The sequence below is a fragment of the Vulpes vulpes genome, chromosome 5 (genome assembly GCF_048418805.1).
Source record: "Vulpes vulpes isolate BD-2025 chromosome 5, VulVul3, whole genome shotgun sequence".
Lineage (NCBI taxonomy): Eukaryota > Metazoa > Chordata > Mammalia > Carnivora > Canidae > Vulpes > Vulpes vulpes.
The window spans coordinates 32458370-32485612 of NC_132784.1; the positions used below are offsets into that span (position 1 = coordinate 32458370).

General features: G+C 46.5%; 1 pseudogene; it reads left to right on the forward strand.

Moving 5' to 3' along the window:
* Positions 1-22560: 22560 nt before the first annotated feature.
* The window catches only part of LOC112926893 (large ribosomal subunit protein uL10-like), a 51543-nt pseudogene continuing 46860 nt past the window's right edge, over positions 22561-27243 (forward strand).

Consider the following 27243-nt stretch of genomic DNA (forward strand, 5'->3'; position numbering starts at 1 on the left):
AGTTTCAATAGTGTTGATTCTCGGAATTTATCTTTTTCTTTATATAAATCCATGGAAGTACAAGTTTTGTTCAAACTCACTTCAACCACCATTATTGGAGACTCTTATTAGAAGACACATAAAAAGGTCAAGGTCACACTTGTATATTTCTCTTTTTTTAAGATTTTATTCACTTATTCATGAGAGACACAGAGAGAGAGGCAGAGACACAGGCCAAGGGAGAAGCAGGCTCCCTGCGGGGAGCCCGACGCAGGACTCGATCCCAGGATCCGGGGTCATGCCCTGAGACAAAGGCAGATGCTCAGCCATGAGCCACCAGGTGTTCCTGCATATTTCTTGATTTGGAAACAGCAAAGAGCCCTTTTCAATATATGTATTCTATTGACCAATTATTCTGAGAAAATAGATTTCTCCTTGTTGTATCTTTTGTCTTTCCTTACTCTGCCCAGCTCTCCCAGAGACACCTACCGAGTAGGCTAGCGTAAAATCAAGACTCTGCTTTTGGTTTCATGCAAACACATACATGTTCCTACTTTAGGGGCTTCCCCATTCCCCCGCTGCGAAGCCACGAACTAACCCTCATGAGAACACAGATAGAGCTGTGCTGGGTACTGCATGAACCCACCCTGTTAAGTAGGCATCATCCATGATTTCAAAAAGCTGTTTGAATTATTTTCACGCCATGTAAACCAATGACAAAATCCGACCCAAACTGCCTTTGAAAGGATGACAATTCTGTTACTAATGTACTTGTTTACTTCCTCTTCTCAAGTTGTGGCAATTTAGACATTAAGATTGTTGCCACGGACAATTCTTCATGGAGCCAAGTGTTTTCAGCCTGCACAGTGTATTCATGCCATCCTTCAAAGCTTGTAAGACATTCAGTTTGAGAGAAGGGTTAGATTCCCACAATCATCAAACTTTTATCTGCTTCTCTAAGCACAATGTGGATTGAGTCCCTCCATTTTTTTTTTTTATTTTTGCATTCTATTTGCCCCTGACCTGCTTTGTAATCTTTAAAATAAACAATTGGGAGAAAGAAGAGTAGAGAAATGTCATCAATAAAGAACCCAGGTCATGCTAGCTACAAGGTCCAAGTGATGCAGAAGGTCTGCAGCAGAGCTAAAGAACAGGTGTGCTGTGGAAAAAATAAGTCCAAGGCCACTAAGTCTAAAATGCAAAACTGATAGATAGGTGGGGGAGGGATGCCTGTGGGGCTCAGCGGTTGAGTGTCTGCCTTCAGCCCAGGGCATAATCCTGGGGACCCGGGATTGAGTCCAGTCAGGCTCCCTGCATGGAGCCTGCTTCTCCCTCTGCCTGGGTCTCAGCCTCTCTCTCTGTGTGTCTCTCGTGAATAAATAAATAAAATCTTTAAAAAAAAAAAAAAGATAGGTGGGAGCTGAGAGTGGGAAAGAGTCAGGAAAGCAAAATTCAAAACAAGGTGAACAAATATGGTGTCTTTGTTCCATCTTCTCCTCTGTCCCAAACCATGGGCAGATCTAAGTCCACCTTTCAGGGAATGCTCTCTCATATTGCTGATGAGAGCACAAATTGGTACAATATTTCTGGAAAATCATGGTCATCAAGAATCTTAGAAATGTCAAAAAAAAGTAATTAACTAAAAAAAAAAAAATTGATACCCACTGGGTCAGTTCTTTAAAAACTCTATTCATTCCCTAAAAATATATCTTAAGCAAATATCTTTAAATAAGGGAAACAAAATCATGTACAAAGATGTCACTTAAGGATTGATTGCTTACAATAAACAAATGAAAAGAATAGCACACTAATAGCGGAACCATTAAATAAATTACTTTTCCCAAAAGAATAGAGCCATTTTAAGTAAAAGTCTTGCCAAAAAAAAAGGGGGGAGGGGGGGCTAGGAGGGGAGGGGGGTTGTTTATGTTGAGTGAAAATGCAGTCAGGTCAACTATGTCAAATAAGCCAAAACTCAGCTTAGGCAAAATGTGAAATGTGGGCATGTTGGCTTTTCTTCCAGTGGTAGACTAACACTTCTCCTTTCCTGTATTTACTTAATTATCTAGAGATATATTACTATTTACAATGAAGAAAATCTGAGGGGCGCCCGGGTGGCTCAGTCCGTTAAGCATCTGACTTAGACTCAGGTGGTGACCCCAGGTCCTGGGAGGAGCCCCCCGTCGGGCTCCCGGCATGGAGCCTGCTGCAGCCTCTGCCTCCGTCCTTCCCCCACCTCATGCGTGCTCTCTCTTCATCTCTCTTTCAAATAAATAAGTAAAATCTTTTTATTTTATTTTTAAGATTTTATTAATTTACTCATGAGAGACACAGAGAGAGAGAGACAGGCAGGCTCCATGCAGGGAGCCTGACGTGGGACTCGATCCCAGGACCCAGGGTCATGCCCTGGGCCCTCAGGCAGCAGCCAAACCACTGAGCCACCTGGGGATGCTACAAACATCTTTTAAAGACCTATTTTGAAGTCTCTTTCTGGGAATTTGCTCCAAAACACACCCACTAGAAGTCAGAATTCCCCCAAGTGAACTTCAATGGCTTTCCTATCTTAATCGAGGTCACGAAGCCATCCCGGCAGGAGGCCAGACGGCCCAGGACACCATGCTTGGAAAGGAGGACCCCGATCACAGCCGTCGGAGGCAGTGAAGGGATGCCCGCCCACCCCCGGCAGGGGTGAAAGCAGGTAAAAGCACTGTGCACACCTGCACCTGCCTACCCGAGGACAATAGGCCTGATTACAGACCCAGCTGTGGCGAGGCCCATCCCCCTCCTCCTGGCTCCTCTCTCCAAAATACAGTCAATCCACAACTCCAGGAATAGCTAAAATCCTTTAAAAATAATGAGGACTTTTTGGATTAAAAAAACTTCTTGGAATGCTAAAATAGTCCCAAAGCAAATAAAAGTCAGTGCTGGGCTTTTTACATCTCTCTTTAGATGTCTGCAACCTTCAAAGTTCAAAAGACACTTGGTTCTAGATGAGAAATTGTGTCTGTCGTACAGCACGGCGATCACCGAAACCCTGTTGATGTGCTCTTTAAATTTATCTGGCCTTTCAAGTGTTTTTCAGGGTGTGGGGGAGGTTCTGGCCTCATGGTCCTCGAAAGACATATCTTCTAAAGCAGCTCGAAGAATATGCTGTGGCTCTCTCCTCTGTGAGGATCATCCACTGAATTTGATGGAAACATTAGAGTGTAATGATTTTACGCCGACCTCCCTCCCGTCCCTGGGCTGCTGTAACTCGCCAGTTCACTGAGGCCCAAGCTTGAGGAAAGATGGAACAGAGTCCTTGGGCTCATTTCACCCCAATTCCTTGGCTGAGCTATTACATCACAGATAACCAACATGAAATCTGCAAAAGGAAACTATCTAAAACTAGAGGTTTTAGAGACTGGTGACTAGGGGCGCCCGCATGCTTGTCCGGTAAGTGCCTGACACATGAGGTCAGCTCAGGTCATGGGTCATGAGCTCGAGTCCAACGCCAGTCTCCACAGTCGGTGCGGAGTGTGCTTGAGACTCTCTCCCTCTGCCTCTGCCCCTCTCCCCTTGCACAGTGTGCATGCACACGTTCTCACTCTCTCAAATAAATAAATAAATATTTTTGAAAAATTAATAGGAAATAAAGACTGGTGACTGGCAACAGTGTAATAAGTTTGGCTGTGTCTGTTGTCCACCTTACGGATTTATTATAAACAACTGCAGAAAAGTAATTTTATTTTTTTATTTTTATTTTTTTAAAGATTTTATTTATTTATTCATGAGAGACACACAGAGAGAGAGGCAGAGATACAGGCAGAGGAGTGGGAGAAGCAGGCCCCATGCAGGGAGCCCGACGTGGGACTCCATCCCGGGTCCCCAGGATCACGCCCTGGGCTGAAGGCGGCGCTAAACTGCTGAGCCCCTCAGGCTGCCCAGAAAAGTAATTTTAAATGCAAGACATTAGTTCAGTAAGAAGGCTTTTGCCACCACCTAACACCCGTTAGGATGCCCACTATCTAAGAAGCAAAAAACAGCAAGTGTTGGTGACACCATGAAGGAACAGGACTCCCTGCACGCTCCTGGTGAGAAGGCAAAATGATACAGCCGCTGTGGAACCAGGATGGTGCTTCTCCAAAAAACTAAGGCACAACTGCCACACAGTTGCTGGGTCCCATGTTATATGCCCAAAGGAAGGGAAAGCCTGGCCTTGAGTATCTGTCAGCACGTTCGTGGCAGCAGGGGTCACGAGAGCCCGGGGGCAGAAGCAACCCAAGGGCCTGCCAACAGTGGCGGGGTAAGCCAGCTGCAGTGCCTACATACACACACACACACACACACACACACACACACGAGCATTTCAACACCGCCCAACAGGGGTGCCCCCCAAAGACGCCATTCTCCGTGACACCCGCCAGTCACAGAGACGACCCCACACCAGACACTGCTGCATGACATCGCTCACAGACTTGCCTGGAGCGGCCAAGTTTGTAGAGACACAAAGTAGAATGTGCCGCCAGAAGCAGGGAGGAGGGGACAAGGGGAGCTGTTGCTCAGTGGGAGCAGAGTTCCAGGTTTACAAGGTGTAAGCGGTTTTAGAGATTAGTGCACAAAAATGCCAAATATTGACACTACTGAACTGTACGCTAAGTGACTAAGATGAGGGGCAGCGGGGTGGCTCAGTCGCTTAGGCCGCGGACTCTTGGTTTCAGCGCAGGTCACAACCTCAAGGTTCTGGGATTGGGCCCCAACTCGGGCTCTGTGCTGAGCACAGAATCTGCTCATACCTCACCCTCTGCTCGTCCCCCACTTGCACTTGCTCTCTATCTCTCTAATAAATAAATAAATGTAAAAAAATTAAAATTAAAAATAAAACGGCTAAAAGAACATTATTATACATTGTGTTGTATGTATTTTACCACAATTATTTAAAAAGTCAGGAAGGGGGATCCCTAGGTGGCTCAGCAGTTTAGTGCCTGCCTTTGGCCCAGGGTGCAATCCTGGAGTCCCAGGTTCAAGTCCCGCATTGGGATCCCAGCATAGAGCCTGCTTCTCCCTCCTCCCGTGTCTCTGCCTCTCTTTCTCTCTATATATCTATCATAAATAAATACATCTTAAAAAAAAAAAAAGAATGGTGAATCTTTTTAAAAAAATAATTAAAAAAATAAAAAGTCAGGAAGAAAAAGCTTTTGTCTGTCTGGTCAACAAAGTCTTTCCCCTTACATTCCCTGGAGTCTCTGGAAACCATTCCTGATGCTGGCGACACAGGTAGCCAAGCTCCTGACACGGCACCCCGATGAACTGCACCGCGGATCGGGGGTAAATCAATGGGAAGCAACTGAGCTCAGCTGCAGATAGCAGGGAAAACGGTGGCGGTGGAGCTTGATGAGGTGCCACTTCGAGGGATGGGGACTTGGGGTTTGACTGTGTCCAACACCACAGAAGGCAGCAAATTGAAAAAGTCTGAATCAGAGCTTTCAGCCAACTTGACAACTAACACATATTGCAGCAAGGTCCATCTCGTCGAATGTATCACCCGGGGCAGAAAAAGGTGCATGTAGAGACATGATTTTAAGTCAAACAAACGCATCGATAACTGTAATTGGACCACCCCTGCCTGCCGTTGCCCATCCCTCAAGCTCCTTACCCATAGATGTCCTAACAGCAACTGGAAGCCAACTATGAGATATAACTGTAGAAATCTGGAGCCAGAACTATGTCTGAGATCACCTGTCTCAAGGATAGAAAAGAACTTTTCACTTCCATGGCAGCCCTGACCATTTGGTATTAGCTGCCTTGACTTGAATGTGATGCTGAGAAACGTTCCGACGCTACATCTGGCCTCCGTGGGAAACCATGACCTGATCGATGGCCTGGCTATGCCTGTCCCAGATCTTCCAGAAAGACTGAGACAGAGGTAGGAATAAAACTACCAGTCCACACTCCACTCTGTTCACGAGCACACTTCCCAAAGATGAAGAAGCAAGTTCACAAGCTAACAAAATAGAATTTGCTTTACGTATCCCTGCCAAGTTCCAGCCCACAGAATAGGAAGTGACTTGAGGGTTGGGGAAAGAGAAGGGGGCACGTCTGGGACTATCTTCTTCAATATAGCTAGAATTTTCATCAGCGAGGTGGGCCTCTGGATGCAGGTGAGCTCAGAATCAAAGAGGCATGAAGCCTCCGCCAGGAAAACAAAAAAGCAAGCAAGTAAGAGGCAAAAAAAAACATCCATAACCACCTATGCTTCTTAAAAACCTAAGGAGACCTTGGAAAGCTCCAGTCCAACACACTGGTTTTGCTTTTTCATATGATTCTTCTTTAGGATTTGTCTATCTTGTCACCTCCATGCTTAATTAAGCACATAAATCATGTCATTTTAGAGCTTGTGTCTAATAGCTCTAAAATCAGGTCACCCATGGATGTGTTACCTGTTTTCCTTTGGTTTTGTCTTGTGGTTTTGTCGCTAGCATCCCATTTAACCCTTAATCACCACAGATTGCGTGTGAAAAATTATGGAGACAACGCTAGCTTCCTCCAGAGAGCATTTCATTTCCCTCCCACAAGCAGTTAGTCCACTGGCAGATCCAGTCAGGAGCAGAGATTTCAACCTTGAGAGGGCTGGTCTCTTTCTGGAATATCGCAGTGTCCATAGTCATTCAACAGTCTGAACTCAGGCATCCACCACGGCCACTCCTCCTTGATGGGTTCTGAACTCCAGTGGATTTTTTTTGTTGTTGTTTGGTTGGTTGGTTAGTTGGGTTTGTTTTTGCTTTGAGGTTGGGTGCTTTTGGTTTGGGTTTTCATGGGGGTTTTTTTGCCTCCCTAGCTCCAAAAGAAAGCCAAAAACCCAGAGCCTTCACGTTTTACCCAGCCTCTCATCCTTCCTCACAATCAGAAAAAAAACTAGAGGGGGAAGAGGCACAGAATTTCAGGGCCACCTCAGTGCGTTTCTCTTTTCTGTCTTGGCCTGTCAAGTCCTTGTTGCCTGGGCTGCTTGGTTGTTTTCTGATGACTTCAACAGCTGTATGTGTGTGTGTCTGTCTCTTCTTGGTGAGAGGATGGAGCTGATACTAACTTTCTATTATAACCAGAAGCAGAAGTATATTTTATTTTATTATTTTTTATGATTTTACTTATTTATTTTTTGACAGAGACAGAGAGCTTGAGCACAAGCAAGAGGAGTGGCAGAGGGAGAGGGAGAAGCAGGCTCCCCACTGAGCAGGGAGCCCGATGCTGGGCTCAATCCCAGGACCCTGGGATCATGACCTGAGCCAAAGGCAGACACTTAACCAACTGAGCCTCCCGGGTACCCCAGAAGTATATTGTATTTTTAGTAGATGAATTTTTCCACTACTGGATGATACAAAAAATCTAAAAATTGAAAAAGACCAAAGAAAAGGCCTCCCTGTAATTCTATAACCTTGATATGTTCAAATTAGTATTTTGGCATTTTCGTACATTTTTTTTCTCCTATGCATTTGTGTTAACCTTTCTACATCGCCATAGTAACAGTTTAAATATGTTCTTGCTGGCAAGAACTCTAAGGACAAGCGGACAAAATGCTAAGGTGTAAATCCCTTTAAAACTCTCCAGTAGGGTGGAATGAGGATTCAAACAGGCAAATGCAATCTGTAGCACCAAAGAGCTCATGATCTGGTTAAGGAGACCAAAACAATGCATAACATTAGTTTTCAACTCAATGATGAGGCCTGTTCTCTAACTGCTTGACTTAGAAACAAATCATGAAATTATTTTCAATTTTTTCATAAACAAATGGCCAAGGGGAACTTACTGAATAACTGGATCATTAGAATTAAAGGCAGGATTCCTTTTTAATTTTTTTTTATTTAATTATCTTAAAATAAGCTCTATGTAGGGTTTGAACACAAGACCCTGAGATCAAGAGTCACGTGCTCTACCCACTGAGTCAGCCAGGCACCCACTGAATAACTGGATCAAATTAACACTATAAAACAAAGCAAAAAAAGAAAAAAGAAAAAAGACTTTTTGGGACTTTTACTCAAGCTTCCTTTCTTTAAAATACACACACACATAAAAATTGCTTTCCTCTACCTTTCATTTCTTATATACTCCCAATAGTAAATACCCTACATGTGTCTTAGAGTCAGCCAGCCAGCTTTTTGCTGACCTACATATATCTAGTTAATTTAAGATCAAGCCACCAAGGTACTAAGCTGACCACAGTCCCTACTTCTGATGAGTTGTTATCCTGTTAAGTCAGTGTGATAAGAGTAGAATTTCATGGTAGTGATTTTCCACATCTATGCTGTAGAAGAAGTTTGTGGTGTAACAGACTTTTTGCTGGACCAACTGATTCAGCACTTCGTAGTGCCAATGCTTAACCCTCCTTCTCTCTTAGGTTTTAGATTTACACTTGTCCTGGCATCAAACCAGACCAGTACGATGTTCTAGAAATCATTCTTCGGGCCAGAGAGAGCCAGGAAAGGCTCACAACATTTCTCATTCTTTTGCAGCCAGAACTGACACGCAAGTGTCTTTAGAGAGGACTCCCCTCCAGGGTAGTTAAAATGCTTAACCAGCAAATCTGCGAAGCTCATCATGTACATTATAACCCAGCTCGTATGTATGAATCTAAGGATTTCTCAAAACCGAAGCGTAAGATTATGAAAAAGTATTATTCACTCTTCTGAATAAACCGACTCAGCCATTTCTATTTGCATACCCAAACTGAATATGAAGTTTATTTTTCAAAGAAAACATTAATAACATCTTGAGTTTTATAATATTTATTTTATCCAACATAAACAAAATGAACAAGCCTATTAAAATAATAAATAATTTAACATGAAGCTGGGAGATGTTTCAGGTAAGTCACACAGCACTAGGTTTGCAGAGAAGTAACACTTTTTATGCTTTTTTTTTGTACAATTCCTAGATTTCTTTAAGATGCATGTAAAGTTGGCGCAGCTGAGGCCACACAGGCTGCTTCCTGTGTTCTCCTCTAAGATTTTGAAGGATTCCTGTCTCACATTTAGGTCCTTCATCCATTTTGAGTCTATTTTTGTGTGTGGTGCAAGGAAATGGTCCAGTTTCATTCTGGATGTGGCTGTCACATTTTTCCCCAGCACCATTTGCTGAAGAGACATGTCTCCGAAAGCAAAGGAAACAAAGACAAAAATGAACCACTGGGACTTCATCAAGATAAAAAGCTTTTGCACAGCAAAGGAAACAGTTGACAAAACCAAAAGACAACTGGCAGACTGGGAAAAGGAATTAGCAAATGACCTATCAGATAAAGGGCTAGTATCCAAGAGCTATAAAGAACTTATCAGATTCAACACCCATAGAACAAAAAATCCAGTCAAGAAAGGGGCAGAAGACATGAACAGACATTTCTCCACAAAGAAGACAAACGACCAACAGACACATGAAAAAATGCTCCGCCTCACTTGCCATCAGGGAAATACAAATCAAAATGAGATCCCACCTCACACCAGTGAGAATGATGAAAATTAATAAGTCAGGAGACGATAGATGTTGCCGAGGATGCAGAGAACTGGAACCCCTATACGGTGCCGGTGGGAATGCAAAGTAGTGCAGCCACTCTGGAAAACAGTGTGGAGGTTCCTCAGAAAGTTCCTCTGGCCCCTATTGCCCAGCAATTAAACTACTGGGTATTTACTCCAAAAATACAAATGCAGCAATCTGAAGAGGCACCTGCACCCCAATGCTCACAGCAGCAATGTCCACGGTAGCCAAACTATGGAGAGATCCCAGATGTCCATTGACAGATGAATGGATAAAGAAGATGTGGTCTCTATATACACAGTGACATACTACTTGGCCGTCAAAAGAATGAAATCTTGCCATGTGCAACCACGTGGCTGGAACTAGAGGATATTATGCTATGTGAAATAAGTCAATCAGAGAAAGACGACTCTATGATCTCAGTCATGTGTGGAATTTAAGAAACAAGATAGAAGATCATAGAGAAAGGGAGGAAAAAATAAAACAAGATGAAATCAGAGAGGGAGACAAACCATAAGAGAGTCTCAATCATAGAAAATAAACTGGGTTGCTGGAGGGGAGGCGGGAGGCGGGGACGGGGTAACTGGGTGATGGGCATTGAGGGGGGCATGTGATGTAATGAGCACAGGGTGCTATATAAGGCTCATGAATCACTGACTTCTACCTCTGAAACCAATAATACATTATACATTACTTAAATAAATTTAAATTTCAAAATTTAAGAAATAAAATGCATGTAAAATAACCCTTTGATACAAGTACACATTTCCAGACATTAATAAATTCCCAAATTTTTATTTTATTTTTTTAATATTTTTAATTTAGTTATTCCTGAGAGACACAGAGAGAGAAAGGCAGAAACAAAGGCAGAGGAAGAAGCAGGCTCCATGCAGGGAGCCCCATGTGGGATTCGATCCCGGGACTCCAGGATCACGCCCTGGATCGAAGGCAGGCGCTAAACTGCTGAGCCACCCAGGCATCCCTAAATTCCCAAATTTTTAATCAGAATCATTTCTGATACCTCTGTTCTCTTCCAAATCATATTTTCATCAAGAGTCACATGTTTCCTGGGCACATCTTCATGTCACTCAGGTTTCACCCTCTCACTCAATAATCACTTTCAAACACACATACACGTACAGCCATTGTGTGTGAAAATGAGTGGAGAGTAAAGCATTCAAACTAGCCTAAAATACAGGTGCTAGGCCGCTATCTAAGCTCCCCGAGAAGCAAACACCGAGCTACCACCTACTATCCCTCACCCCACCTCAATCCACACCATTTCAAAATTGCAGCAGGTACATGTCGCGGACCTTGAGATCCAAGGGCAGTCACTGCAAACTGCAGATGTCAAGTCCTTGAAGGACAACGATCAATTCCCACTGACGAGCTGGTAATGATGCAAAGCTCACAGAGTGGTATATAAATATTCTTGGGAAGCTTTTAGACATCAAAAGACTCTGATGGCTTATAACGCAAAGATTTAACATTCAGAAAACAGCAGCGTGGAATCATCAAAAGGTCTGCTTTTTAGAAACGGCCGGTACAAGTACAGGATCGAGGAAACAAGCCTTAGGGAGCCAAATCTAACTGAGCCTTCCCTGCATGGCTTGCACCTTTGCAAGGCTGCGGGGAGGTGGTCAATTCAACATCATTATACTGACACACAAGAGCGGGTGTCCCTTTTACTCTACCCAGATTTATACCAAACTTATTCCCAGAAGTAAATACTTTTATAAATAATGACATCTTATGTGCCTTTAAGATCAGTCTACTGCTACCACACCCAAGAAAACATCTTCCAATTTCTTTTATAAGGTCATAAAGGAAATCCCGATAGAAAAGCACAGAAACGTGACAACAATTGTCATTTATTCCACTGATAAATAGACTTTGGTTTCCACGGCCAAAATCAGAGTTTAAGACCGGGGAAAGCTTGAGCACCAAAGAAGATGCTTTAAAAAAAAAAAAAATGATATTCTAAACATAATAATGACGATGATGATAATGATCATTTTCTATTTGTTTAAGATTGTCAAAGGGTCACTAAAGTAAGCCAGGTAAACCACAGAAAGAAATGGGTGGTGAATAACAGTGAGAGGACTGTAGACAGCGACGCCAGGACCGCGTGGGGCGCAGGGGACCCCTGGGTGCGCGGAAGCTGCTAACGGCGGCCCGGGCTTGGCTTGTGGCCCAAGGGCTTGGTCACCTGCCCGAGCCTGATGTTTCACACCCAGAACGTATTACACCTTTAAGACTCCAAAGACGCACAGAGGAGGACCAAAGGCCTCAGCGTGGAGTGAGAAAAGTCTGACGGGTGATAGTGCCGGGATGCTGCTCTCTGCTGCGCCGGCCACCCGGGGCACCCCGATGGGGCAGCCGCCCTGAGCTCCCGCCTCCACAGCCGTCGGAGCCGGGCCGCAGGCCAAGGACAAAGGGCAAGATGCTCGGGCCTCGCCTCCCGGGCCACATGGCCGGGCCTGGGTCACGGCCTCTTCCCGCTCGGCAGGCCCCGAGGACACGGTGGGCACGAGAGGGGTGGACCCTGTACTTACCAAGGAGACTTCTCAGGTTTTCCTAGGCCCGGGCCAGCTCTGTGATGGTCGTGCAGCAGCCACAGAGGAGGACTGTGATGGTGGCACCCGGGTCGCAGCTCGTCTCAGGCAGGCCATTGCGGACAGGCCATCGTGGGCACCCATCCTGTCATGGGCAGCCCGTCGTGGGCACCCAGCCCATCGTGGGCAGGCCATCGCGGGCAGGCCATTGTGGCCTCCCTAGGCTTCAGGCTCGGTCGGTGGCCCTGCGCTGACAGGTGGGGTCCCAGCGGGAGGCCACCCATCCGGGTGGGCAGATGGGCTTCACGGGGCATCTGCGGGAAGCCAGAGCCCCCCTGAGCCCCAGCCAAGGGGGCACGCCACCCCAGGGATTGATCCCGCCACCTGCCCTGCCGCGCCGGCCTCCACGACCACAGGCCGCTGGCCCCGCTCCCCCCAAGCACGGCCACTCAGGCTCCGGGGCCTGCACCCCCACGCCAGGAACCGCCCCAAACCCCCAAACGCTACGGCCACAGCTGCATAGCCCAGCAGCGTCCATTCTCTGTCTACATGGATGGCAGGGTCCCAGGCCCTCCAGCTCCATCCCCCGGCTGGCCCTCTGACAGGGTGCGACTGTGCGCCAGGGACGGGGTGCTGGGCGCTGGGGCAACGGGCGGGCCTCTCTTGGCTCCAGCCCCGAGGCCAGGTCCCAGCACGGAGCCCTGCTCATGGGGTTCCTGCTCATGGGGTTCCTGCTCAGCGGGGTCCCTGCCCATCAGGGGTCCCTGCTTATCAGGGTCCCTGCTCATCAAGGTACCTATTTATCAGAGTCCTTATTCACCGGAGTCCCTGCTCATCTAGGTACCGATTTGGGGTCCCTGTTCACCAGGGTCCCTGCTCATTTAGGTACTGCTCAGCAGGATCCCTGCTCAGCGGGGTCCCTGCTCATCAAGGTACCCGTTTATCGGGGTCCTTGTTCACCGGGGTCCCTGCTCATGGGGTCCCTGCTCATTGAGGTACCAGTTTATCGGGGTCTGTGTTCACCGGGGTCCCTGCTCATTTTGGTACTGCTCAGTGGGGGTCCCTGCCCATCAGGGTCCTGCTCATTGGGGTCCTGCTCACCAGGTTCCCTGCTCCTCCCTCCCCCTCTGCCCACCTGCCCCCCGCTCTTGCTCTCGTTCTCGCTCTGCTTTCTCTAATAAATAAAATCTTTTAAGAAAAGGACTCAGGCCCTGCACTGAACAGACAGCCATGAGCATCGTCCGCAAACGCACACCGGGGGCAACGAGGGGCCGCGCCAACGCCCAGCCCAACCTATTCCCAAGGGGTGCTGCCGCAGTGCAGACGCTTAACCGGCAAGGAGCCCCCCAAGCACCTGCCATGCCCAGGGCTTGTTTCGGGTCTTGGAGGATAATAAATAGATAAATAAAATATGGTGCAGCCCTCAAGGGAGTTATAGTTCTGGAATAAGAGAAATATTTGGGGATTAAATTTAATACGGCTCAAGAAACGCTGTGCAAAGCAAAAACAGGTGGAATGTGTCAGAGAAAGAGGGGCGAGGATTTCATTTGCCCTGGAATCAGAAACCTTGGGGATGGCGTGTAAGGACATTTGACCCCTGGCCTAAGAGTTTACTGAGGAGGAGAAAGGGCATCTCAGGCAGAGACACTGGTGAAACCTGAAGCTCCTCAGCACGTAGCAACCAGATGGCCCCCCAGGATTTTACTGCAGGTAACTCATTTACCCCACACGCAAGCCTGGGACTGAGCTCCTACTAGTATCCCCGTGACACCCAGGGCTGAACAGAACCCTACCCTCGGGGCTCCCACTCACCACCCCAGCACCCTGCTAGGTTCTCGCCCACCACCCCAGCACCACCCTGGGCCCTCACCCACCCACCCCCAGCACCACCCTGGGCCCTCACCCACCCCCCAGCACCACCCTGGGCCCTCACCCACCATCCCAGCACCACCCTGGGCTCTCACCCACCACCCCAGCACCACCCTGGGCTCTCACCCACCACCCCAGCACCACCCTGGGCTCTCACCCACCACCCCAGCACCACCCTGGGCCCTCACCCACCACCCCAGCACCACCCTGGGCCCTCACCCACCATCCCAGTACCACCCTGGGCTCTCACCCACCACCCCAGCACCACCCTGGGCTCTCACCCACCACCCCAGCACCACCCTGGGCTCTCACCCACCATCCCAGCACCACCTTGGGCTCTCACCCACGAGCTCAGGGCCCTGCAACAGTCCGAGTACAAGTGCGGGGAGGCCCAGCTAAGTACAGTAAACTCAGCGAAGAACAGTTTAAGTATCATCGCTCTACAGAATGGCTTGAGGTAAAGAAAAAGCTGAAAGATAAAATCATCTTTTAGTGCCTTAAACTTAAATAGCAATCTTCATCCGCAAGAGTTAAGACCGACATCTTATCTTTGCCAGGAAGACTGGTGAGGGGAAGGAGTAACTCTTATTATTTTCAAAATTGGCAACAGAAACAGTGGGAACTGCTTAAAGGCAGTGAGTCTAGCTCTGAGCTGCAGGGCTTCCCAGCTGAACCCTGGGGCCTGAGCGTGCCCCGTGGTGGGGGCCGCCCTCTGGCTCCGACAGTGTTTATGCCCAAGGTGGTGGGGGCAGCACCTCCATCCCCCCTCATCTGCTACCCCCCCACACACATCCTGGGACCATGATCACTTCAGAGGGAAGCACAGCAGGTATTCCATGGAAGGCAAGTTCAGAAACCTTGTCCCTTGAGGCACAGAGAGTTGAACCCAACTACTTTTTGAAAACCTCCTAAACTGAATATTCCCCACCAGAAAAGAAGGATCAGCTGGTTTACTTCTGAGACTCATCCGTCCCTGGTCTGTGATCCTGTGATAGGATTCCAGTGTGCCCCGGGGAGGGCCATCTGCTTTGTGCTGCCTCTTATGTTGATTTCATTACAATATTTACAAAAGGACTTGAGGAATAAGTCACTATGCAAATGGGAGGATGAATACACGATTCAGAGGAATATTAAAATTCATTAACCCTATTTACATTTAAACTATTATCATGTATATTGGAGCTTGGAGCACCTGCCAGGATGGATGGGAAGCCCCTTCAGCAGTGCACTGAATCATCTATTCACTGTCTTTATTTCCTTGTCAAGTAAAGTAAAAACTTCCTCATCTTGGACACATTCAAAATCACTACAGAGGTGATTTATTCATTAACAGTTCTTATTTCTAGAGAAGTCTAATAGAAATTTCAACTTGTCCTTTGGCATTGAGAGGATCTATTCCCTGAAAGAATTTTCCTATCTTTGTTAATTCTAAAGCACTGCGTTTCCCTTATCACCCACTTGGAAATGAAGTAGACCAGACTCATCACCTTGAAGACTGACAATCACAGGCTCTATCTGCATTGCACCATCCCTCACCCACCCCCAAAAACTCAGTTCTAGAGGAAAAAAATATGCCAGATTGGTGGCTTGGTATTAGGCAAAGCAATCAACGGATTGGAATTTTTATGTTTCGGTCATGTATTTGGGCACCATCCTGATTCTTTTCGGTGTAGAGGATCAAGTGACAAGTCACAACAGGAAGGAGAGCCACCATGATGGTATTTGATACGCTCTATGGCAGTGGGAACTGACAGTGGACGCTGGCCCACTTAGCTTCGGGTTATACAGCAGAAAATAAACAGGAAAAAACATGTGTGCCCTATAACTGCTGTCCGACAGGGTAAATCCAATTAAAGGGCAGAAGGGTTTTGTTCTCCCTCTGAAGAATTAGAACTAGGTCTATGCTCCTTATGGGCTTGTGAATGCACATTAACAAGTGGAAACTGAGAGAGAGCAACACAATAAGAAGATTATAGTTTGAAGACCCAAAGGAGCTAATGGGAAGGGAAGAAGCTAAGCTCTATATGGTGCAGGGGTCAAAAGAACAGCCCCAAGGACAGCACAGCTGGAAAGAAGCAACAGAAATTTCTCATAGGCCACTGTTACTCATTTCTTGTGGGGAATGTGAATATAAAGACCTCCTTGGTAACCTCCTACTTAACTTCAGTAAACTCTGCCTGTGACCTCGGGGTCCTGGGATCGAGTCCCACGTCGGGCTCCCTGCAGGGAGCCTGCTTCTCCCTCGGCCTGTGTCTCTGCCTCTCTCTGTGTGTCTCTCATGGGTAAATAAATAAAATCTTTAAAAAATATATGCCTTGAAAATAATCAGGCCATGAAAATGGTGGGTTCAAGCACTGGTTCTCTAACTTGCATCAGAATCACCCAGAGGCCTTGTTAAAACACTTTCCTGGATTCCACCCTCAAAGCCGTCATTCAGTAGGTCTGGGATGGGCCCAGGGAATTTGTATTTCTAACAAGTTGCCAGGTAGTGCCGGTACTGCTGGGATGGGAACCACACCTGGAGTACTATCGTGTCTATCCTGTGGAGCTCTAGAGACCTAGGGAGGCCTCAGCTGGCCCTATTTGGATGATCATCACCTGAAAGTCCTACTAACCATAGGGCTGTGACTCACAGTTCTGGATGAACATTAGAATCACATGGTAAGCTTCTTAAAAACACTAATGCCTGGGCCCACCCTCCTGTTTAAATCAGAATACCCAGGAGTGGAAAACTAGGCCTTGATTTTTTTTTAAAAAAACTCTCTAGACAGTTGCCCAGAACGTCAGGATCAAAAGGCACCACCGCAAAGTAACAATCAAAGACTAATTCCTAGACCACAGAAGTTATACTTTAAAAAAAAAAAAAAAAAAAAAAAAAAGATTTTATTTATTTAGAGACACACAGAGAGAGAGGCAGAGACACAGGCGGAGGGAGAAGTAGGCTCCGTGCAGGGATCCCGACGTGGGACTCGATCCTGGGTCTACAGGATCACGCCCTGAGCCGAAGGCAGTGCTAAACCACTGAGCTACCTGGGCTGCCCAAAGTTGTACTCTTTGGCACACAGAACTCTGATGTGGAGAAGGGACAACAGGACACCCTGGCTTAAGTGGACAAATGGCCCAAAGAAAGAGGCAGCATTTAAGAGCCACACGACAGCTGCCAACTACAGGGACACTTAGGGCCAAAGGCCTACACATGAACACGGGTGGAATAAGCCTACACAGCAATACAACGCTCTGGAAACGGCATCTACAATATCAACTATAAGCAGAGTGGTTTATAAGTCTTTGCATTACAGTGATGACAAAAAGAAGCTTACCAACCTCCTTAGCTAAATCTAGGCATGGAGAGACAATCAGCATCCTGACATCGTGCACACAAATTGGAAAGTGGAGCTGGAGAGAGAGAAACACAATAGGGAGAAGATATTTTGAAGTTTCAAGAGAGCTGATAATTTGTGTGTGTGTGTGTGTGTGTGTGTGTTCCAGAAGAATTAGAACTAGGTCTACGGCCATCTGACTTGAAGAATTTCATGACATTCTCCACCTTCCATCTAGTCACATCCTTTGATGTGCATGGAGCTCACAGACCTAGAAGGAACATAAAGTGGGCGCACACTCAGAGGTCCAAACTCACAGACTTGTGCGCCCACCTCAAAGAGAGGATCCAAGTTGCTAAATGATGTGCATCTTTACACAGAAGAGCCCTTAAGGAAAAAAAAAAAAAATAGTGGAGGGTGTTGAGAAGAGATGCGTGGCCACCAAAGAGACTCCACCAAATAATCCAAGCGTCTGGGAAAAGAAGTGGTTCCAGCTCCTTGATGATACGTGAGCCTTTACTGGAATCACTCTACTTGCAGTAGAAATCCTTTAGTAAATCGAATACTCACTGCGTCAAGATTCTCACACTTGAATTTTAGCACAGGAACAGTCATCAAACGAAGTCAAATGGGGAACCAAGTTGTCAGCCAGAAACCGACACAACGGCTCCAAAAGGAAGAGTAGTTAGCCCCCCGCCTCTCCAAACCGGGGTTCGCTTTACTCCCGATTGCAGTCCCCGATAGGGTAATTCTTCAGCACTGCGAATCTCAATTTTCCACTCAGAAAGTTGATCTTTCTCTACACATGTCAAAAACAGACCCGACATGTTTCCACTGAGTGCTGGCAAAGAAGAAGCTGGCCTGCCTTTTGGTTTCTTAGTTGTGGGAGCTGCTGGAGGAAGAGGGATCGGCAGAGGTCAACACAGCCCAGAGAGCAGGCTGGGGTTCATGTCTAGTAGAACTGCCTTGGTCAGCAAACCAATTAATGCCTTTTGGTTCTGTACACAAGCCTACAGAGGCTGAGTGAATCCCCAACCCAGACTTTTCTTCTCTGTGTATTTATTTTCTTAAGGTCAAAAGAAGGTAAACTCAGAAGTACCTTTATGACCAAGCGCCAAAGTCAGCCTGTCTGGAACTGGGTCCTATGGCATGAACACTTTTAACAGCTGGGTGGTTTGATTATTAGATTTAAAACCTTCTATCACCAACCAACAGAAGGTCTCTATAAAACATGAGACAAAGCAATAAAGACAGACGACTGAGAATAGGGATAGTGCAGGTGGCACATCTGGCCCAGCAGATGGGTAACTAGGAACTGGAGATGCCCACTTGGGAGTATCCTATTTCCCTTGACTCTGCCCTAGTATTTTCATATTCAATCTTTAGTCTACCTCTACCCACTTTCTTCACTTAATGATCTTCTCTCCTCCCTACTCGAAATATCGTTCTCTATTACCAGGACTTCTGGCATGGACTTAGAATGTTGTATCCTTATCTGGACACATCGAAGACAGAAAATATTTCCAGATCCCTGGACAAGCTAGAGCAATGTTTACTTAGCCATGCTGCCTCTACTCTGTGCTATTCAGGGTTGTGCTTTCTCAGAAGTGACACTCAACACATTTAATTATGGGGAGAGTACGGGCACCCGAGGCCTTACTGGTGCCTACCAACTGAACATCAGTCCATCCTTTATGACATACGCTACTACAGTCTTTGACATACACACTTTGAATCCTCAATAAAACAGGTAATAGCCTAAAGTGAAGGTGTATTAATACACTGGAAGCTATGCTCCGACTGGGACCAGATGGACTTGCACTCTTTTAAATACATTGTTATAGCAGATGCATAATAAGGATCCAGTGTATTTTTAGTTAGTCCTTACTGCTATGTTTAGCTGAGTTATATTATCTCCACATACCTTACCACATATAAAAAATGCCCATAAACATACACCAGAAAACATCCACATGATAAAATCAGAAATTCATTTTGTTCTTAAAAGTCAAACATCTTGGGGCCCCTGGGAGGCTCAGCAGCTGAGCATCTGCCTTCAGCTCAGGTCGTGACCCCGGGGTCCCGGGATCCAGTCCCCCGTCGGGTTCCCTGCATGGAGTCTGCTTCTCCCTCTGCCTGTGTCTCTGCCTCTCTCTTTATTTATTATGAATAATAAATAAAATCTCCTAAAAAAAAAAGATGACCAACTCCTACTGAACATGTGTCTCATTCATGCACTTGTTATTTTCGAACATAAGCTGTACTAGTATCGAATTCCTCTCCTGCATGTACCTGCTTTCATCTTCTGGGACGATGAATTATAATATAGCCATGAAATAAGAGAAGATTTAAGATATTAAATCAAAATCAAATAAATCCAGAATAAATCAAATCAAACTTAATTTAAAGCTAGGTACATTTCATTTTAAGGACTTTTATGAGGGAAGAAGTAAATCATTAACTCTAATAGCTTTTAGTATAAGCAAATATACAAACAAAGCTTCCCATACATTATTTACCTTCTTCGTGTCTGGTGAATTCAACTTACCTTTTATAAAATGTTTAAACCAGCAAATCCTCTTAGCTAGCCAGAAAGACCTATTTGCTGTTTTTCCTCTTGTCTACTTAGAGTCAATAGCCAACTAGCTAATGCTGGATTGTTGACATTCCAGATTATTGGTGGTAAATCCCATTTTTTAGCTTTCATACCTTTTAAATTTAAGAAAATAAACTCTAGTATGATTCAAGTGCTCTTAGTACAGATGAATAAAAAGAGGTGATTTGCTTCAGACTGATCTCCCATCAGTAAGATAGATTAATTCAGGTTTAGAACTGTGCTATTAGTGGTTCACCTAGGGTTCCGGGGATAAGAGGAGCACATTTTACATGACATTGATTTAGAAAGCAGAATGCCAACTTCTTAATTTACCATCACAGGATATTCCCTCTGGAGATGGTCACTAGGAGACGGAGTCACATCAGAAAGATGCTAATGACCCCAGAACCAGTGGGGGTAACAGTCCTGGTTAGCCTTATGCATGGAAATTAATCTAAGGTATGGAAAGTAATTTTAATTTCTCAGTCTGTAGCTTGCATCAGAATCACCTAGAGGGGGACGCCTGGGTGGCTCAGTAGTTGAGCATCTGCCTTCGGCTCAGTGCGTGACCCCGGAGTCCTGGAATCGAGTCCTACATCGGGCTTCCTGCATGGAGCCTGCTTCTCCCTCTGCCTGGGTCTCTGCCTCTCTCTCTCTCTCTCTCTCTCTCTCTCTCTCTCTTTCTCTGTGTCTTTCATGAATAAATAAACAAGATCTTAAAAAAAAAATCACCTAGAGGGCTTGTTACACCAGATTGCTGGACTCCACCCCTAGCATTTCCAAATCAGTGGGTCTGTAATAGGACCCAAGAATTTTCATTTTTACAACTTCCCAGGCCAATGCTGCTGGCCCCAAGCCCACAGTCAAGGGAACTGAGTGAATCACTGTTGTCTACTGACGGATACAGAAGTTTGATAACTAGTATTGGTGTTTAGAACCCAATCCTCTCCTCGACAATGGTGAATTCATGAATGTTTTACCCTCCAGGTTAAGAATTCTTCGTCAGTGAACTACGGGACAGCTATAGCTCGTGTAATAATTATCAAAAACTCAACGTATGCTACTTATACGTTAGAGTGAAGCCTTCCTGATGAAGTTATTTGGAAAAAATGTGTTATTCTCTCATCTAAAAAACATGTTTACAACATGCTCCTTCAGCAGGTCGTTGATTCCATGCGCTGGTCAATGCCTTCAGTCTTCAACATTGTACTGATTTCAAGGTCTGAAGATGCCACGTGGATCAAGCAGCATTACATTCCTCTAAAAGTAACTGGGGAGGGAAATACCTGATTTCTCAAACACTTGACCACAGGTTCATTTTTTTTTCACATAATTTGCATGGGGCAGCCTTTCAAGACGCCCCCCGACTGTGGCTTCCTGCTGTGCCACCCCTCACAGGCCACACTCGGTCTTCTTGCCCTGCTTCCTTGTAAAAGGACAGATGCTGCAGCCTTGGCCTCCTGTGGTTACTCCAGGTGGAAAGAATAACAGAGTAAGAGAAAAGAGAGAGCACCTGTCCCTGAAACCTAACACTTGCCATGAAGCCCAATTTAAATTTCATTGGCTGGCACCGTGAACAATGACCAGCTCTAATTGTTCAGGAAAGTGCTAATTTTTGGCTGGATCCCTAACTGTCCCTCCCCCCATGAAGGCGGCATTGCATTAGGAAAGATCAAGAGCTCATCTAGCGGAGCCTGCCCAGCGCTTTACTGGAATACAGCTCCACCTCCCAGAAGCCGGTGCTCCTACAAGGGACGGCAGGACAGTCCCGGGGGCTCCAGCTGGGCACAGGACCACCAGACCAGGCCCCGGAGCAATCAAGCAAGTACCTCCTTCCTTTGCAGGATCCGCAAATTCCACCAAACCGTTAACATGAAATACCAGTGTCACCAGTAACGCCCAAAATGCTGGAGAATTTGTGGACACATCTCTACGGATATGACTCCTCTCGTCACATATTCCGAGAGCAGCTCCAGCTAGGCCTGGCTCCAGGAAGGGAGTTCCAGGCACTTCCATGACATATGGCAGGCCAACGGACTGCTCTGGCTACTAAAGGGTTGCCAAGCTAAGGAAGACATCATCCCTGAGCTCGAGGAGCTCAGAGACTAACCTGAGAGTGACCAGAGTAGGAAGCAAAGGTCAATGACACCCTGGATCATGTTCCTTTTCCATCCGTCTCTTCAGCCACCACCTGGGCAGCCGATCTCTGTAATGGAACCAGAGGTGGTACAACCGGGTCATGACGGAACAGAAGTCTGGCCCACGGCAGCAGAGATCCACTGCCGCATACTTGGGTCTCCTCTATTCCCACGAAAAATGCTCCCCTGAGCCCGGCCTGGCCCAGGAGCTAAGGGTGTGAACACTGGATTCCTGCCCAGCTCTCGGGCTGACCCGCGTGACCTCTGCACCTGCGCTCAACGTCTCTGCACCTCAGTCCTTTCTGCACATGAGAGCGAGGGCAAGAGAACAGTGTCATGGAACCAGGCACGGTTTCCAAGTGCAGGGCCCGGCTAGACTGTGGTGGACAGAGAAGCACTGGAGGAGCATCTGCTCGAGCGCGTAAACCCCGTGGTGTGTAGGAAGCCAGGGCTTCCGTCCCGCACAGCACTCCCTACTCCTCCTTCTCCACCTCATGCAGTACCTGCACCTTTCCCATAGAAGCCCCCAAATACTTTAATGAAGATTTGTCACTGTTGAAGGATCCATTCCCATCCTGGACAGGATGTGTCTAGAATCACCGTCGATGGCATCACGTAGAAAGGCAGGGGGTGGACTTCCTCGTGTCACTACAAGAGTTGCCCGGGCCCAGGGCAAACGGCTCCTCTCTCTCTGGGAGAGTCTCGGACTGGACTTCACCAGAACTCCTGGATCACCCGCGCTCCTCTCGCCGTGTGCCCAAACAAGGCAAAAGAAGCCACGGGGCACGCAGGCCGGTGCGGCTGACACCGGCGGGTGTCATGTGAGCCTTGAACTGGCGACTACAGGCCCCGGGCAGAGGGGCATCGCCCCCGGGGCCTTGCCTGCCCACCACCCTGCGCTGGCAGCGCTTCCACGGTCCGGGGGGCCCCAGCGCAAGGGCCATCTGTCCGATGCCTCACTACAAGAGTCCTCTCCGGCTGCTCTGCTTCCCGAGGCCAGCGCCTGGCTCCCGGCCTGTGCGAACCCCACGGCCCCCCACAGGCCCTCTGGCTGCGGGAGCCCCCACCTTGGAAGCCCCACACAGGGCCCGGGCCCGAGGGGGCTGAGCCATGCTCCACGGAGGCCTCAGGGTATCAGGGGACCAAGCGCCGCTGGGCACAGCTGCTTGGCTCCCTTCAAACCATGCCCCCTCAGTTTGCCCGGTTGATCCCAGCTGCCCGAGTCCCACTAAAACTGGGAAACCACCGCCCCGCAGCACAGCTCCCTGACCCCGGTAGGGATGCATCCTCGTCCCGCTCCCTCTCCAGCAGGCACACGGGGGTCCTCAGTCATCGCGTGGGACGTGCCAGTGAAGGCCTGGACACCCACCTCAGTCCTCGTCAGCTCAAGAACGACGGCCAAACCGCATGTGCAAGCCATAGCCATCACCATCACCATCACCACCACCACCACCACCACCACCACCACCACCATCACCACCACCACCATCACCACCACCACCACCATCACCACCACCACCACCATCACCACCACCACCATCACCACCACCACCACCACCATCACCACCACCATCACCACCACCACCACCACCACCACCATCACCACCATCACCACCACCACCACCACCACCACCACCATCACCACTCCCTCCAGCTTCCCGGGCTCAGCGGCTTGCCTCCTCAAAGAACAACAGAAGTCCCTTTGACCCTCCTTCCTGGACACTTGCCACTCACTTAGGCCTGCATCTTTTGGGCCTCTCGCTCTAGATGGTGTCTCCAGCACAGCTCCTCTGTGCCCAGGTGGATGTGTGACCTTCACTTCCTCAGCTCAGAACCCAAGCTTTCTCTCTGTTGGATTCATTTGTATCTGAAGAGCTTGCTATGGACACTAAAAACACCAGGTACATGTTGCCTTTGTGTTATTTATGACTAGGCTCAAGCTAGTAACCAACCAAGAAGAAACCCATCCACACTGGACTGGACTCAGGATCTAGGGCTTAATAGGAAGAGACAGTCCTCGCTCACTCTCCCCAGCAGCCCCACTCTCTCCCATGCACGTGCGTGCGTGCACACCGACACGTGGCAGCAGGGAGCCGTGGCTGTGAGGGCGAGTCTTTGACGGCAGTGGTGTCAGCACTGGCTGTGGTTGATAGAAGCAATACCCTGGTTCAGAAGTCACAGACGTTTGCATCCATGTCTTGGTGGCAGCTGAAGACCTGTTCTGGTGCACAACTTCAGATGTTGATTTTGGTAGATTTGCCCATCTTGGCACTGCAGCCTTCCCAAGGATCCTGTATTTTGTCCCACATCCTTTTGTGATAAACTCTTTTTTGTGGCAGCCCAGGTGGCTCAGCAGTTTAGCGCCGCCTTCAGCCCAGGGCATGACCCCGGGTCCCCACCACCAGCACCATCCCCGGGTCACGTCAGGCTCCCCACATGAAGCCTGCTTCTCCCTCTGCCTGTGTGTCTCATGAACAAATAAATAATAATTTTTAAAAACCTGTTTTTCCATAAACTCTTTTTCTACTTTATCACTCAAGAGTCAATGTCTACTGTTAGTAAGGGAGAGCTCTGACCAAAGCGTCTTTATTCACGGGACAACTTTCAGATGTCCAGCTGAGCACACAGAGATGACCCAACTGCAGCCCATGCCGATCCAGCTATGAGTGACAGCTGAGACGTGGATATGGGTTTTCCAATTCCAAATCAGGAATCTTTATACTATTCTGTTTCTCTTGGCACAAATAAATCCCTCTTGAGCTGTCAAGCAAGCATAAGTGCCGTTTTTTATATTTTCTTGAAATTCCTTTAAAATTATATTAAAAGTATGAGCTACACATCTTCACTCAATAAAGACCTTGCATGCTGTTTCTTATCACCCAGTGTGGATAACTGCTAGTAACACAGTTTTGCAGGCCACTCAAATCTTGTGCTAAACCTACTAAACCTTTTTCCCACTAGCAGCTAACTGACTGCTTGGCAGAATGCATTTCTGCTACCACCCATGGAGTTGTAATTTTATCAGCAATCAGTTGAGTTTGTTCTGAAACTAGTTTGTGACAATTGTACTTGTTACTGCAATTCCATAATTTAATAAAATATTGAGAGACACCAGTGAAACACTAATATAAAATGAATTTGTTTTGAAAGGATTTAATAGAAGTATATTGGTGAGGAATTGGGAGCTTTATAAGCAAAACTGCAGAAAACCATAGAAGTATAGAAAGATTCTGTTCTCAGAATGCCTTCCAATTATATTTAAGTTCTCAATCTAAAGACACAGGAAATCATGGAAGATGCATTACAGACACGGTTTATTTAAGAAAGAAAAACGGTTATTTATCTCAGTCAGAACAGTACTTAGAGAATGCTCCAACTCCCCTATCAAAATATTGAAGAATGAATATGTGTATGCATGGTTTCTTGCGACTTTTTTTATTTATTTGAGAGAGAGAGAGTGTGCGGGGGGGAGGGTGCAGAGGGAGAAGCAGACCTCCTGCTGAGCAGGGAACCTGCCATGGGGCTCAATTCCAGGACCCTGAGATCATGACCTGAGCTGAAGGCAGACACTTAACTGCTGAGCCACCCCGGTGCCCCTTTGTACGCAGGTTTTAAAGTACGTTTAAATAAACTGTGTAAGTTATCATGCCTCTTTTTTTATGACTCTTTAGCTTATTTTCTTGATTAACCACCTCTTATTTGATTTTTAAGGTTTTGGGAGAAGCTTGGTTTTTGCAACCTGTCAGGTTACTATTGATCCAGAGTTTCTAGACCATTTTTGCTATATACTAGCTTCCATAAGGTGGACTCGTCTTCCTTTTCCTGAGACAAAGAACTGGGAATTCAGTGTTTGCAAAAGAATTCCCAGACACTTACCCATCTTAAAGAAATCACTAATTTATGCTTTGTCCCATACAGGAAGATGGCCTGAGACAACACTAGGTGATGTGAAGTTTACATCAGAATCAACACAAATATGCCAGGTTGTAATCTAGAATTTGAAAAGTATGGCACTGTTCGTGACCTTCTATAGATGACGATGAGGATCGGAAAGAAGTGCACCCAATTCTCCTACTGCTGACCATTTCTCATACAAGCACATAATAATCAGAATCTTCCTTCAACATAACCATGCATCCATTCTTTTATATTCAAAAGTTATTCATCAAGCACCTACTGTTAGGGATTGACTGCGTCCCCTCAAAATTCATACACTGAAGTCCTAACTTGGTATTTGGAGGTGGGGCCTTTGGAAGGAGATTGGGTTGAAATGATGTCATGAGGGTGGAGGCCCCATAAGAGCTCGCTTTCTCTCTTCAAGAGCACGCACCAAGGAAAGACCATGTGAGTACACAGAGAGAAGGCAGCTGTCTTCAAACCAGGAAGCGAGCCCTCACCAGACACTGAATCTGCTGGCATCTTGATCTTGGACTTTCCAGCCTCCAGAAATGTGAGAATCAATTTCTGTTGTTGAAGTGACCCAGTTTGTGCTATTTTTTTTATAGCAGCCTGAGCAGACTGATACCAACTATGTGCCAAAAGCTATTCTAGACACTAGGGATGCACAGATGAGTAGAACGAAATTCTGCTCTCGTAGAGGACAGATTCTAGTGGAAACACTTATCCTCCCACCAGTCTGTGAGCTACTGAAGGGTACAAATTGTACCTAAACCACTATCACTTAGCACAATGTCTGGTGCAAAGTTTAAAGCAATGTTTCATTAGTTGAATTAAATAAAATTGAATCAAACTGAATTTAATTTTCGGAGTGTCAGATCTCACCAAACTCGGGAGTTATTTTTCTATCACATTAGATGTTTGGACTGGTCTCTATTTCTCTAAATTTAATTTGATTGATATAACAACCTTGTCTGAATTATGCCTCAACTGTACATAGACAATCCTATTCTTTCTTTTTTGCCAAAAGCAGACTTCAGTTCAGAAAATTAAATTCTGAAAGATAATATCAAGGCTTCTAAAATAATTTTTAAATGGCATGTTTACATATAGGAAACTTAGATCCTGAGAGCCAGTTCCAAAGTAAACAATGGAAAGAGTCAAAGGTCAAAATATAGAACAAGGGAATTTTATCCAATCATAAAAGGATTAAATGTGAAATCTCCACAAACTATACAAAAACATTCCGAATGTAAGTGCATGCATTGACATTAATTATGTTGTCTTATTCCTACAATAACCATTATTGGGACCGAGTATCTCAAATGCTATTTTTCTTTTTCCAGATCACAGATATTTTTAACACAGAAATTTTAGTTCAGCAAATATTT